Genomic DNA, 13,485 nt, shown 5'->3' with positions numbered 1-13,485 from the left:
CCAGCTGCTCCTTGGAAGCTCTATACAGGGTCGCTATGGGTCGGAACCGACTCAACGGCACTCAACAACAACAACTGTTTCTTCAGAGTCCTGGCATGAAGCTGTAGGATCTGCACAGGACTGCTAAACACAAGGTAGGTGGTTCAAACCCAGCCACTCCTTGGAAACTCTATACAGAGTTGCTACGAATCAGAACTGGCTCGATGGTACTTAACAATAACAACAACTGTTTCTCCAGGCTCTAATAGGTTGTGATTCTAATGGGGTTGCTCAGAAGTGCAGGGATAAATGTGGTGGGGAAGATAAGGAAATCCCATCAGGGCCTTTATGGGTACCTCCATCAGAAAAGAACGACCAGGGAAAACCTCGTGAACCACAACCATTAAGCTCCTCTGCGGAGAACCAGTGAGCATGGCTCTCATCCCAGCAGGAGGATGTAGCCTGTGTTGACTCTTTACTGGTTTTGATCATTGTTTGAAATTTGTCCTTGCCACAAATATACATGTACATTTTAGTGATGTCCGCTGTGTGGAGTGAGACCCTGACGAGACGTGTGAGATGGTACAGAGTAAAGTACAACTGGCTGCCGGTTAGAGGCAAGAGGCATTGCTGAACATGCAAGAACTTTGTCATTGATGGTTCAGAGATGCCAAAAGTGACACATCTGGGTGAGTAGGCAACCACTGTGATGCTTTATGGGCACTGCCTCTATGTATGTTGCAGCACTGTGTGTGGTGCTATTGGATAAGCATTGGACTGTGAACCACAAGGTAGGTCGTTCAAACCCACCAGCTGTTCCTTGGAAACCCTACGTAAGATCACTGAGTCAGAATTGACTCAACAGCACTTACCAACAGCAGCTTACTGAACGCTGGTGGTGCAGTGGTGAAAACACTTGGCTGCTAACCAAAAGGTCAGCAGTTTGAGCTCACCATCTGCCTTGTGGGAGAAAGATGTGACAGTCTGCTTTTGTAAAGATGGATAGCTTTAGAAATCCTGTGGGACAATTCAACTCTGTCCTCTAGGGCTACTATGAATCAAAATGCACTTGATGATGACAGTGGATTTGGTTTGATGAACTGCTGCTGACTTATTTAGTGTTGTTTTGAGCTTGTTTTAATCCCGTCAAGGATACCGTTAACAACTATAAAATCTGAAAATGTGCCATAAACGCTGCTGAAAACTCCCAGGCCAGAGGCAGCTTCCCCAAGTTGCCTGCCTTGTGAGTCACAGACTGGTTAATGTGTTGGACTGCAAAATCAGTTTGAACTGCAAGGTTGGTGGTTCAAGCTCACCAGCTGCTCCTTGGAAACCCTATGCAGGGTTGTTACGGGTTGGAACTGACTGGGCAGCACTTAACAACAACAACATCTTTGCAGAAGGACCCCTAGTAGTATAGTAGTTAAGCACTTAGTTGTGTATCCCACCAGCTGTTCCTTGGGAGAAAGATGTGGCTACCATTTGGGAAAACCTATGAGGCAGTTTTACTCTGTTCTATAGGGTCACTATGTGGAGTCCTGGTGTGGCGCTATGGGTTAATGCACCAGACTACAAAGCTGTTTGAACTGCATGATCGGTGGTTCAATCTCACCAGCTACTCCTTGGAAACCCTATACAGGGTCGTTATGGGTTGGAATCAACAGCACTAAACAACAACATAGGGTCACTATGAGTCGGAGTCTACTGGAAGGCAGTAGTGGATTTGAGTCTTTTGTTTTGTTTTGCTTTTTGGCCTCACTTCAGTTCTCTCCTGGTCCTGAACTAAAGTACTGACTGCCTCAGCATCTTTCTTCTCTGTTCCAGTTCTCCACCTCACACCCAACCTCCACGGGAGGGATGGGGAGCTGTCTCCCCACTCTTCGTGCCCAAGTCTTTCATGAAGGCCATTCCTTGGCTTAATTATTTGCAGATCTTCCTCTCTGTGGGTCTCCCAAAGTCCAAAGGATCTTCTAACAATTAAACCTGGAGGAAGAGTGAGGAAGAGACCCACCTACCCCCAGGCCTCTGGATTCTGGCTGGGCAATTAGGTCATAATTGATCTTATTGTTGTAGTTTATTTATCCCAGTCCCCAAATAGCATGTGTCACTGGCCTGTCCCACCCCCAGCTTTCCTAAGCTTAATCCCCTCCAGCCTGGAGCACAGACAGGTCCCTGTACCCACCCCCCAGGTAGAATCAGGACAGTGGCTAGACTGTTTCTTCCCTCCTCCAGCTGAGGCTGGCCTGACATGCATTCCTGCACTCTCCTCCCAGCCATAGCTTTTGTTGTCTGGCCCTCTTAGTACCTGGGCTTCCTGCCCTGATTAGCACTCCCAGGAAAACCAACTGGAGGACCAACCAAACCTCAGGGACCAAGAGAAAAGATGTACTCAGGGGCATCCCTGCAGCAACTCCCATTTCCAAGTTCCTGAGAACTTTCCCAGGCATCTCCTGGAAATAGGGAGGGAAGGAATGAGGCTTCCTAAAAATGCATCAAGATGACACAGTGGAAGGATGATTGGGAAGGTCTGAGACAGGACTGCACACTACACTTGTCATTCAGCTCCACTCTGTCCCAAGGTGCCATAGTGGGACCTGCTGGAAAAACCATCCCTGCAAAAAAAGAACAGGAAAGGGAAGAAATTATTCTATCCACAAATAACTCTCCAAGGGCTGTCCTGGGCCACAGAGATTCATTATCTGATTAATTGTAATGATAATACATTTTATCTTTATAGAGTACAGGTGGTCCCTGGGTTAGGAACGTTTTGTACAACCCATAGTTGCAAACCAAGCTCCATAAAAGCCTATTATATTAAAAACTCCAGGTACATTCAATGATTATAATAACAAATGGGCACTAGTTTGCAATGTGCATCAAAACATTATTATTATTATTATTGCTATTATTAACAGAACATGGGAACACTGAATGTTTTAAAATTGAGAAAGGTGTGTGACAATATTGTATTCTTTCACCATACTTATTCAACCTGTATGCTGAGCCAATAATCTGAGAAGCTGGGTTCTATGAAGAAAAATGTGGCATCAGGATTGGAGGAAGACTCATTAACAACCTGCAATATGCAGATGATACAACCTTGCTTGCTGAAAATGAAAAGGACTTAAAACATTTACTGATGAAGATCAAAGACCACAGCCTTCAGGATGGATTACATCTCAATGTAAAGAAAACAGAAATCCTCACCTGGACCAATAAACAACATTATTATCAATGGAGAAAAGATTGAAGTTATAAATGACTTCATTCTTCTTGGATCAACTATCAACACTCATGGAAGCAACAGTCAAGAAATCAAACATCATATTACATTAGGCAAATCTGCTGCGCAAGACCTTTTTAAAGTGTTGAAGAGCAAAGATGTCAGCTTGAGGAATAAGGTGCGCCTGACCCAAGCCATGGTATTTTCAATAACCTCATATGCATGTGAAAGTTGGACAGTGAATAAGAAAGACCATAGAAGAATTGATGCCTTTGTATTATGGTGTTGGAGGAGAACATTGAAAGTGCCATGGGCTGCCAAAAGAACTAACAGATCCGTTTTGGAAGAAGTACAGCCAGAGTGCTCCTTGGAGGCCAAGATGGCCAAACTTCATCTCTCATACTTCAGACATATTGTCAGGAGGGAACAGTCGCTGGAGAAGGATATCATGTTTGGTAAGGTGGAGGGTCAGATAAAAAGAGGAAGACCCCCCAACGAGATGGATTGGCCAAGTGGCAGCATGGATGGTCTCAAGCGCGGCAACAGTTGTGAGGTTGACCCAGGATCGGGCAGTGTTTCATTCTGTTGTGCATAAGGTCACTATGGTTCGGTACCAACTCGATGGCACCTAACAACAACAACAACAACAACATTACAGTGTTATTTTTTTCTATTGTAGTTTAGGTGACAATTTACAGAGCAAATTAGTTTTATACTCAATTATTTATGCACATTTGGTTTTGTGACATTGGTTGCAATCCCCACAAAGTGATAGCACTCTTCCCACTTCTTCCCTGGGTTCCCTGCCTCCATCGGTCCTTTCCTGCCCCTTCCTGCCTTAGGAGATTTGGTTTTGGTCTCCTATGGTTGATTGTACGGAGGAGTTCATTCCTCTCTGGTATTATGACTCACTTTATCGGACTGTTATTGTTTGGTTGAAAGTTGACCCCCAGGATTGGGTTCATTTCCAGTATTAAAGGATGTCTAAGGGCCATAGTCTCTGTTTCTATCAGACAATAAGTCTGGTCTTTTTTATGATTTTGAAATTTTTCCTACATTTTTATCATTGCATTATTATGCCGAAGATGTTTCATGCTTCTGGAAGTGATTCTTTTTTTTTATGCATAAAAAGGCACTGTATATACTACATATTAAGACAAACATTTGACTAACTGATGCTAGATATGAACCATACCCAACTCTTCTGGTTTATGTGCAAACTCGACTTAAAGACAGATTTAGAAATGGAACTTGTTTGTAGTCCGGGTACTGCCTGTACTTTAAAACATTTTCATTTTGTCCATCAGCATGACCTCATTTGTCCTGGGCTGTGAGTCAGGACAGAGAGATGAGCTCCAGTTCACAAACAGAAGAACTGGGGACAGGAGCAGCCAAGTGACTTAGGTCTGAGTTCAAACCAGAACCGAAGTCCCTTGTCTCTCTGCTTTATATCAATTAAGCAGTTTCACTGTGAAAATATGGGGGTCTCCTCTGGGGATGCTCCATGGTAGAACTCCCCTGGTAGGTCCCACTGGAGATACTAGCTTCCTTGTCTTATGTAGCAGGTACTTCCTGGGTCCGCTCATGTCATCTTGCTCCAAGAGCTATGCCCTCTTCAAATGAAGGACTAACCACTAAGAGCTACCATGACTGCATACCCTTTCTATGCCTGCTCCACTTAATTCTCCCCATAATACTGGGGGGTGGGTAGTGCTCTGATTACTTTGATTATATAGATGAGGCAGTAGGATCATTGATGTGAATTCAAGGTAAGATTATTAACAGGATTTGAATGCAGGAACTTCTGAACTCAGGAACAAAGACCTTTAACTGTAAAAGGTACTATATACCACCTGCACAGATTCCCCCGGCACAACTTAAACTTGTATGTGTCACCATGTAAGGGCAGGGACATTGATAAGAGAAACCAAAGAGCAGAAGAGATCAGCTTAATGTCAGAGAACATGAATGCTAGGGATGACCACAGCATATAGATGAGAACATGGATTTGCCCTGGATCCCTGGTAAAGCCAGAACTCAAAGCTTCACAGCATTGTCCCCCACAGTCTGCCCTGTTAAAGGGCTTCATCTGGAACCTTAGCTGATCATCCCTTTTTAACCTGTATGTAAATTATTGGATGAAAAAAGAACCCTGCAAAGGCTAGCAAGCAAATAAACAACTCCTTAAATAATCTCTGAGTTACATTCCTATCAGAGCATCCACATAGATATCTGATGTGTTCTACTCTTGAAGTCTTTTACCCTCATTTCTTCCTCCTCTTACCCCATTCCCTCCGTATACTGTTGGGTTTGAACCAGGACAAAGAAACACCTGGAGTAGTGGTCTTCTATACCTGACTGGGGCTTCAGTTTGGCTCTCCAACTCTAAGATGGTAGTATGACAGACAGAAAGACCAGCTCTTCTCCTATCTCTAGTAGCTGGGTCCCACTGCCCTCCCTCTCTGACCACCACTGTCCCTCTACTAGCTGGACTGGGGCCATTTCCGGATCTGCTCAGGCCTCCATTCTCTTGGGATCTGTGTCTGGAGGACAAATAAGTCTCACCTGCTCGGTGAGACATGGGCAATGTATGGAAAAGAGGTCAGAGGGGCACGGAGTGAGCCTTCCACAGACCCCATGCCATGTGTTGGGAAACCAGATCTCAGGAAAATGCAATGAAACCCTGATTTGTAGCATTTGCTGATGTGCATGGTGCAAAATCTCCTATAATGGTAGACTGCAAGCCATCAATGGATTTAACAACCAGTACTAACTACCAGCCGCTCCGTGGGAGAAAGATGAGGCTTTCTACTCCCGTAAAGATTTACACCCTCGGAAACCCTGTACAGGGTCGCTATGGGTCGGACCCAACTCGATGGCACTTAACAACAACAACAACAACTCTTAAAATGTTAATATTTGACTCTCATGAGCCAGCACAGGCTAGCTCCAGCCTACCATAACCTTCTCCTATGTGGCCCATCCTTGGCTACCAGCTGTCCTTGATGCAGGAGCAGTTTTTAATTCTGTATCAGTCCCTGGCAGGTGTTTGATGATCAGTCTAGGAAAACTAGGTCCCAGACAGTACATCGCTCCAAGCTCCCAGCTTCCAGCCACAGAGGGAAGAAGCAAACAATGTAGAGCCTTGATGTCTAAATGGTTTTTTCTTCTAAGAAGTTCAAAGCACTTGTGTGTCTGATCTTACCTTATTCTCCCAATACCCCGGGGAAGTGGGGAGACAGAAGGAATGGTTTTGTTATCCCTCCCTGAAAGATGGGGAGATGGAGGGCCCAAAAGTGTATACAGCTTGTTCAAAGTCTCCACCAGGTTGCAGGAGAGGCTGAAATAGGAAGCCCGATTGCACCCCTGATTCTCAACCTCATACTCCCCACCCCCACTCCACCTTCTCATGACCTCACAGTAGGAGGCTGATGAGGCTGTAGAAGCATGAGTTCTCCTTGTGGTTTGCTCATATGCAACCCAGGTCTCTACTTCCCAGCTCTCCCAGTCTCAGACCACACACCCTTAGCGCCTCCAGGGGAGCTGGCCCGACAGGCTTCCCTTTGGGGTGGTGCCAGCTCTGTCTCCACTCATTAGCAAGTCTGTTTCCAGGTGGATCCACTGTGGGTCATTAAAGCAATAAACAAGTTCCCAATTGTCGGTGGGCTGGACCTGGCACCCACCCACTCCTTGCATTGTGCTGAGTTCCAGCGGGCCCACACAGACCCTGAAACAATGCCTCACTTCCTCCCAGGAAGCTGCAGACCCAAGCCAGCCTCCTGGGCTCGCCCACGTGCTCTGGCCAAGCCATTGTCTCCAAGTCAGACAGGTCCAGCCATTCCCATGACCATGGTGATTGCATCCTCTTTGCAGTCCAGAAGTAGAAGAACCAGGGGTCAGGGGCCAAGAGCCATAGTGCCCCTAAAGATGATATTACCCAAATCCCCACCCTGTGGTCTTTACTGCTCATCCAAATGCCTCAGATACTCCCTGGAACAGGGGAGCAAAGAAGACTCTAGAAACAAATGCAGGGCTGGAGTGCTAAGCAAGCCTCTAGGCATCCCTCACACCCTTTTCTCTCTCTTTCTGGCTGTGATTGCATTCTACATCCCCAAGGCATTTGAGTATATGTCTCCAGGAAGAGTTGAGTGGTGATGAGACATAGGGTCCATCAATCATGGGAGCAAGATCATCCAGCTTTGAGTCACTTGCCTGGTAAGAGAACAGTAATGGCAAGCCCAGGGTTTTCTTTATCAATAAGCATTCGGTAGGTCTCTCTTAAAGCAGGTCATCAGTGAAGTCTGTTAGAATCATCACCAACCTAGGTTTCTCTTTGAACAGCTCGATTTCGGATTCCGTAGATGGAATGAAGCCTTAAGGGACGGAACGGCCTCAGGATGGAGTGAGTGAGGACCAAAAATGGGAATGAGATTCAAGGTGGGAAAGAGACCAAGAAGTCTAGGGGAGGTCTGGGGGGCATCAAGCTCAGGTTAAGAAAACCTGGCCTTGGTGGTCCACAGAAAAGAAGTGTTGAGGTCTGAAGGAAAAGGTGCCAGAGACTCTGTGTGTAGTCTCTCAGACTTGCCAAGACCCAGCCAAAGCTGGGAAGGCTGATGTACTTAGTTGAGGGCCAACTCTACATCAGCTAAACCGTATTTGCTAAGGGTGCTCAGGTTTGGCCCTAAGCCCTTATTTGGAGAAGCACAGGCAACTTGATAGAGACAGCTGGTAGGGGATACAGGAGACACTAGATTGTGGGGGCTGATAAAGAAAGGACCTGGTCAGAAGTGCGGAGTAGAAAGGACATTCTGGAAAAGAGACTTTTTACAGGGAAAGGAAGCCTGGAGGTGGGATGGCTTGGGGGTGGAGATACTAGAAACATGTTGAAGGGGGATGGAAATATGGAGAGAAAATGGAGATAGGCTTCAAACCATAATCTTTATTATTACCTTTTTGTCTTTTTAACTTAACTTTATTGACATATAATTTAATATAAAACATATCATCTTTAGGCAATGAATTTTGACAGATACATAAATCTATGCAACCACCACTACAATCAAGAACATTTTCATCATTCCCTAAAAGTCAAAAGTTTCCATATGCTTCTTTGTAGCCAACCTTTCCTTAATCCCTCCCTGACCCCAGTTGTCTTAGGCTATAGGAGGTTCAAACTCACCAGGTGCTCCTCAGAAATCCTATATAGGGTCATTGTGAGTCAGAACTGACAACACTTAATAACAACATATATATGTGTGTGTGTGTGTGTGTATAAATATATATGGCATCAGGATCAAAGAAAAAATCATTGACAAACTATGCTATGCAGGTGACACAACCTTGTTTGCTGAAAGACAAGAGGACTTGAAAATTTTACCAATGAAGATCAAAGATTACAACCTTCAGTATGGATTGCACCTCAAAGTAAAGAAAGCAAAAATCCTTACAACTGGGCTAGTAAATAACAGACAGACAAAAGAAGAAAAGATTGAAATTCTTAAAGACTTCAATTTGCTTGGATCCACAATCAATGCTCATGAAAGTAGCAATCAAGAAATCAAATGACATATTATTGCATTAGGCAAATCTGCTGCACAAGACCTCTTTAAAGTGTTCCAGATCAAAGATGTCAGTTTAAGGACTAAAGTGCACCTGATCTAAACCATGATATTTTCAATAACCTCATACGCATGTGAAAGTTGGACAGTGAATAAGGAAGACCATAGAATTGATGCATCTGAGTCATCATGTTGGAGGAGAATATTAAAAGCACCATGGACTGCCAAATGAGCAAACAAATCTATATATTGGAAGAAGTGCAGCCAGAATGCTCTTTAGAAGTGAGGATGGCAAGTCTTTGTTTCTTGTTCTTTCGACATATTGTCAGGAGGAAGTGGAGTCAATCCAACAAAATGGATTGACTCAGTGGCAACAACTATGGTTCAAACATAACAACAATTATGAGGCTGGCACTGATGGGGCAGTGTTTTATTCTGTTGTGGTATGAGTCAGAATGGACTTGATGGTACCTAACAACAACATATATACATATATATATACACACACGTATGTGTATATATATATATATATATATGTTGTTGTTGTTGTTAAGTGCCATCGAGTCGGGTCCGACCCATAGCGACCCTGTACAGGGTTTCCGAGGGTGTAAATCTTTACGGGAGTAGAAAGCCTCATCTTTCTCCCGCGGAGCGGCTGGTAGTTTCGAACCACTGACCTTAAGGTTCGCAGCCCGATTTGTAACCACTACGCTACCAGAGCTCCATATATATATATATATATATATATATATATATATATATATATATGTGTGTGTGTGTGTGTGTGTGTGTGTGTGTGTATGTTCTAGTTAAGCGCTGTCAAGTTGGTTCCAAGTCACAGTATCCCTATATAGGATTTTCAAGGAGCGACTGGTGGATTTGAACCGCTGACTTTGTATATATTTATATACATGTATTTGTATATGTGGAGTCCTGGTGTGGCGCTGCGGGTTAATGCACTGGACTGCAAGGTCAGTTTGAACATCAAGGTTGATGGTTCAAGCTAACCAACCACTCCTCAGAAACCCTGTACAGGGTTGCTATGATATGTTAACAATGTTAAGTGCCGTCGAGTTGATTCTGACCCATAGTGACCCTGTATAGGGTTTCCAAGGAGCAGCTGGTGAGCGTGAACCACCGACCTTGCAGTTCAAATGGCTTTGCAGTCTGATGCATTAACCCACAGCGCCACACCAGGACTCCATGTTAACAATATCAACATATATATATGCATATATATATGTGGAATCCTGCTGTGGAGCTGTAGGATAATGCACTCAATCGTAAGTTTGTTTTGAAACCACAAGATCGACAGTTCAAACTCACCAGCTGCTCCTTGGAAATCCTATACAGGGTTGCTATGAGTTGGAGCCAACTTGACAGCACTCAACAACAACAATGTATGTATATGTATATTGTTGTTGTTGTTGCTAAGTGCTGTCGAGTCACTTCCGACCCATAGTGACCCTGTATAGGGTTTCCAAGGACTGACTGGTAAGCTTGAACTACCGACCTTGCGGTTCAAACCGACTTTGCAGTCCAGTGCATTAGCCCACAGTGCCACACCAGGATACATATGTATACATATGGAGTCCTGTTGTGGCACTATGTCTTAATGTGCTAAACTGAAAGGTTGGTTAGAACCACAAGGTCGGCAGTTCAAGCTCACCAGCCGCTCCTCAGAACCCCTATATAGGGTCACTATGAGTCAGAACTGACTCAACGGCACTTAACAACAATAACATGGGCTTTTGGTGTGGAGCTATAGGATCAGCACTGTACTGCAAACCACAAGGTCGGCAATTCAAACCTACCAGTGGTTCCTCAGAAACCCTATACAGGGTTGCTATGAGTCAGAACCAACTCAATAGCACTTAACAACAGCAACAAAAATGCATGTATATGGAATCCTGGTGTGGCGCTGTAGGATTAGCACTGAACTGTGAACCAAATGGTTGGCAATTCAAACATACCAATTGCTCCTCAGAAACACTATACAGGGTCGCTATTAGTTGGAATCAATTTGACAGCACCTAACAACAACAACAACGGAGTCCTGGTGTGGCGCTGTGGGCTAATACGTCACACTGCAAAGTTGTTTGAACTGCATGGTCGGTGGTTCAAGCTCACCAGCTGCTCCTTGGAAACCCTATACAGGGTCACTATGGGTCAGAATCAACTCGACGACACTTAACAACAACTACATCAATAACAACGTGCATATATATGCACATATATACATACTTATATATACGTATATATTTATATCAAAGAATTGGCTCACACAGTTGTAGAGGCTGACAAGTCCATGAGTCAGATGTCAGGCTAAAGCCTTCTGAGTCACATTGTTGTTGTTGTTGTTAAGTGCCATTGAGTCGGGTCCAACCCACAGCGACCCTGTACAGGGTTTCCGAGGGTGTAAATCTTTACGGGAGTAGAAAGCCTCATCTTTCTCCCGCAGAGCTGTCTGAGTCACATAGTGGCAGGCTAAATCAAAATTAGCAAGTCAGATGGCAGGCAGGTAGGCTGGGCAGGTAAGATGGAGGCTGCTGAGGACTCCCAGGATTGGCAAATAAAGTAGGCCACTGGTTTGAGCCCAGAGAACCAGAGGTTGGATGAAGAGCCAGATGCAGGATCCAGACCTAAGTAACAGAAAACAGCAAGATTTGCCTGAGTGTCCAACATATCAGAAGCAAGCCACAATCCTGAGGAAACTTCCTTTCAATTGGTTGGCTACTTGTAGCTGACCTCATCGTTGACATTATTCCATCATATTAGATATCACCTTGGGGAATAACTACAGCTCAACTGTCAAACCACTGAGAATCCTGACACAGTCAAGTTGACACAAACCACATAAATCACACCAGGCAACCACTGGCCTGAATTCTACCACTATAGAATTGTTGTTGTTGTTAAGTGCCGTTGAGTCAGTTCCAACCCATAGCGACCCTGTACAGGGTTTCCAAGGGTGTAAATCTTTACGGGAGTAGAAAGCCTCATCTTTCTCCTGCGGAGCAACTGGTAGTTTCGAACCGCTGACCTTAAGGTTGGCGGCCCGATTAGTTTTTGCAAATTCAAGAATTTCATATAACTTGAACTACAGAACGTGTACTCTTAGCATATGGTTTCATCCAGTTGCTGCATAGAACAGTAGTTGATTTCTTTTTATTGCTGAATAGTATTCCATTTTATAACCATACTACAAATTGACTATCCATTCACCTGTTGATGGACATTTGGATTGTTTTCAGTTTGGGGCTATCAAGCTTCCAGGACCATTCATAGGTAAGTGTTTATGAATACATATTTTCATTTCTCTTGGATGGATCTCTAGTAGTAGAATTACTGAGTAGTGTTATAAATGTGTCCATGTAAACAGCGGTCAAGAAATCAAATGATGTATTGCATTGGGCAAATCTACTACAAAAGACCTCTTTAAAGCTTTGGGGTTTTTAAAATAATCTCTTTTATTTTGTTGTTGTTTTGAATATGCACATCAGAACATGTCCCGGCTCAGCAGTTCCTACATGGATGAGTATGCTTCAGTGACATTGATTATAATTTTTTAGTTATTTGTGCAACAATTCTCATCCTCCTTTTCTGAGTTGTTCCTTCTCCATTAACATAAACTCATGGTCCCTAAGTTTCCTATCTGATCTTTCAAACTGCTGTCAATTTGATTCCATATAGGTAGATCTTTAGTATATTTTTTTTTCTTTTACTAATATAGCTAAATTATTGTTCGGTTTTAAGACTCCAGGGAATATTTTTTATTTTAAGTTTATAAATGATCTCAGCACCATCATTTCAAGGGTTCATCCAGCCTCCCTGGCTCCAGAAAGTCTGCATTCCATGAGGATTTAATATTTATTCTGCATTTCCCACATTTTGATCAGGATTCTTCTATGTAATCTTTGATCAAAACATTCATTAATGATGGTAGCTGGCACCATCTACTTCTTCTGGTCTCATGGCAAAGGGGGCATTTGGTGCTGTAGGGTTACACAATTAGCCACACATTCTATTTCCTCCGGTTATTCCCACCTCTCCTTTCACTTTTGATCTTGATAGATAAGGACCAATTGTTGTGTCTTGGATGACCTCTTTTTTTTTTTTTTTTTTAACTTATTGTGAATTGAGTGAAGGTTTACAGACATGATCATCACCTTTACATTCAACAAATTATATACTTTGTTTCATCTCAATGATTACAGTCCCTTTCCTGCAACAACACTTATCCTGCTCCCTTGCTGTGGCTTCCCATTTACATCTTATATTTCACAAATGAACAAAGCAAAAATATTTTATGTACACACAAAAAATATATATTCATTTAAATGTCCAAAGGACATATTCTGCCAGCTAGCCTCTTGCCCGCAGGAACACAGCCTTACTCAGTCCATGGACCTAGAGCTCACAACTGCTCTGTCTCTCCATGCCACTACCTCTAACACCATCTCTGCTGTTGCCACTTTACTAAGTAGGATCTCATGCTCCACGCATGCTCTTTCTTCTTGATGGTCCTGGGATCATCTGTTCCTGAAATGAAACATTAACTCTTCCCTCCTTTTAGTTACACATCTTCTACAATTACAGTTGTGACAATCACAATTAATTTTGTTAACAACTATTCATGCAGGAGAAAGATGAGGCTTTCTACTCCCGTAAAGATTTACACCCTCGGAAACCCTGTACAGGGTCACTATGGGTCAGAACCGACTC

The sequence above is a fragment of the Chrysochloris asiatica genome, unplaced genomic scaffold, assembly GCF_000296735.1.
Source record: "Chrysochloris asiatica unplaced genomic scaffold, ChrAsi1.0 scaffold00009, whole genome shotgun sequence".
NCBI classification, from domain to species: Eukaryota; Metazoa; Chordata; class Mammalia; order Afrosoricida; family Chrysochloridae; genus Chrysochloris; species Chrysochloris asiatica.
Note: the sequence above shows the minus strand (reverse complement) of the source record.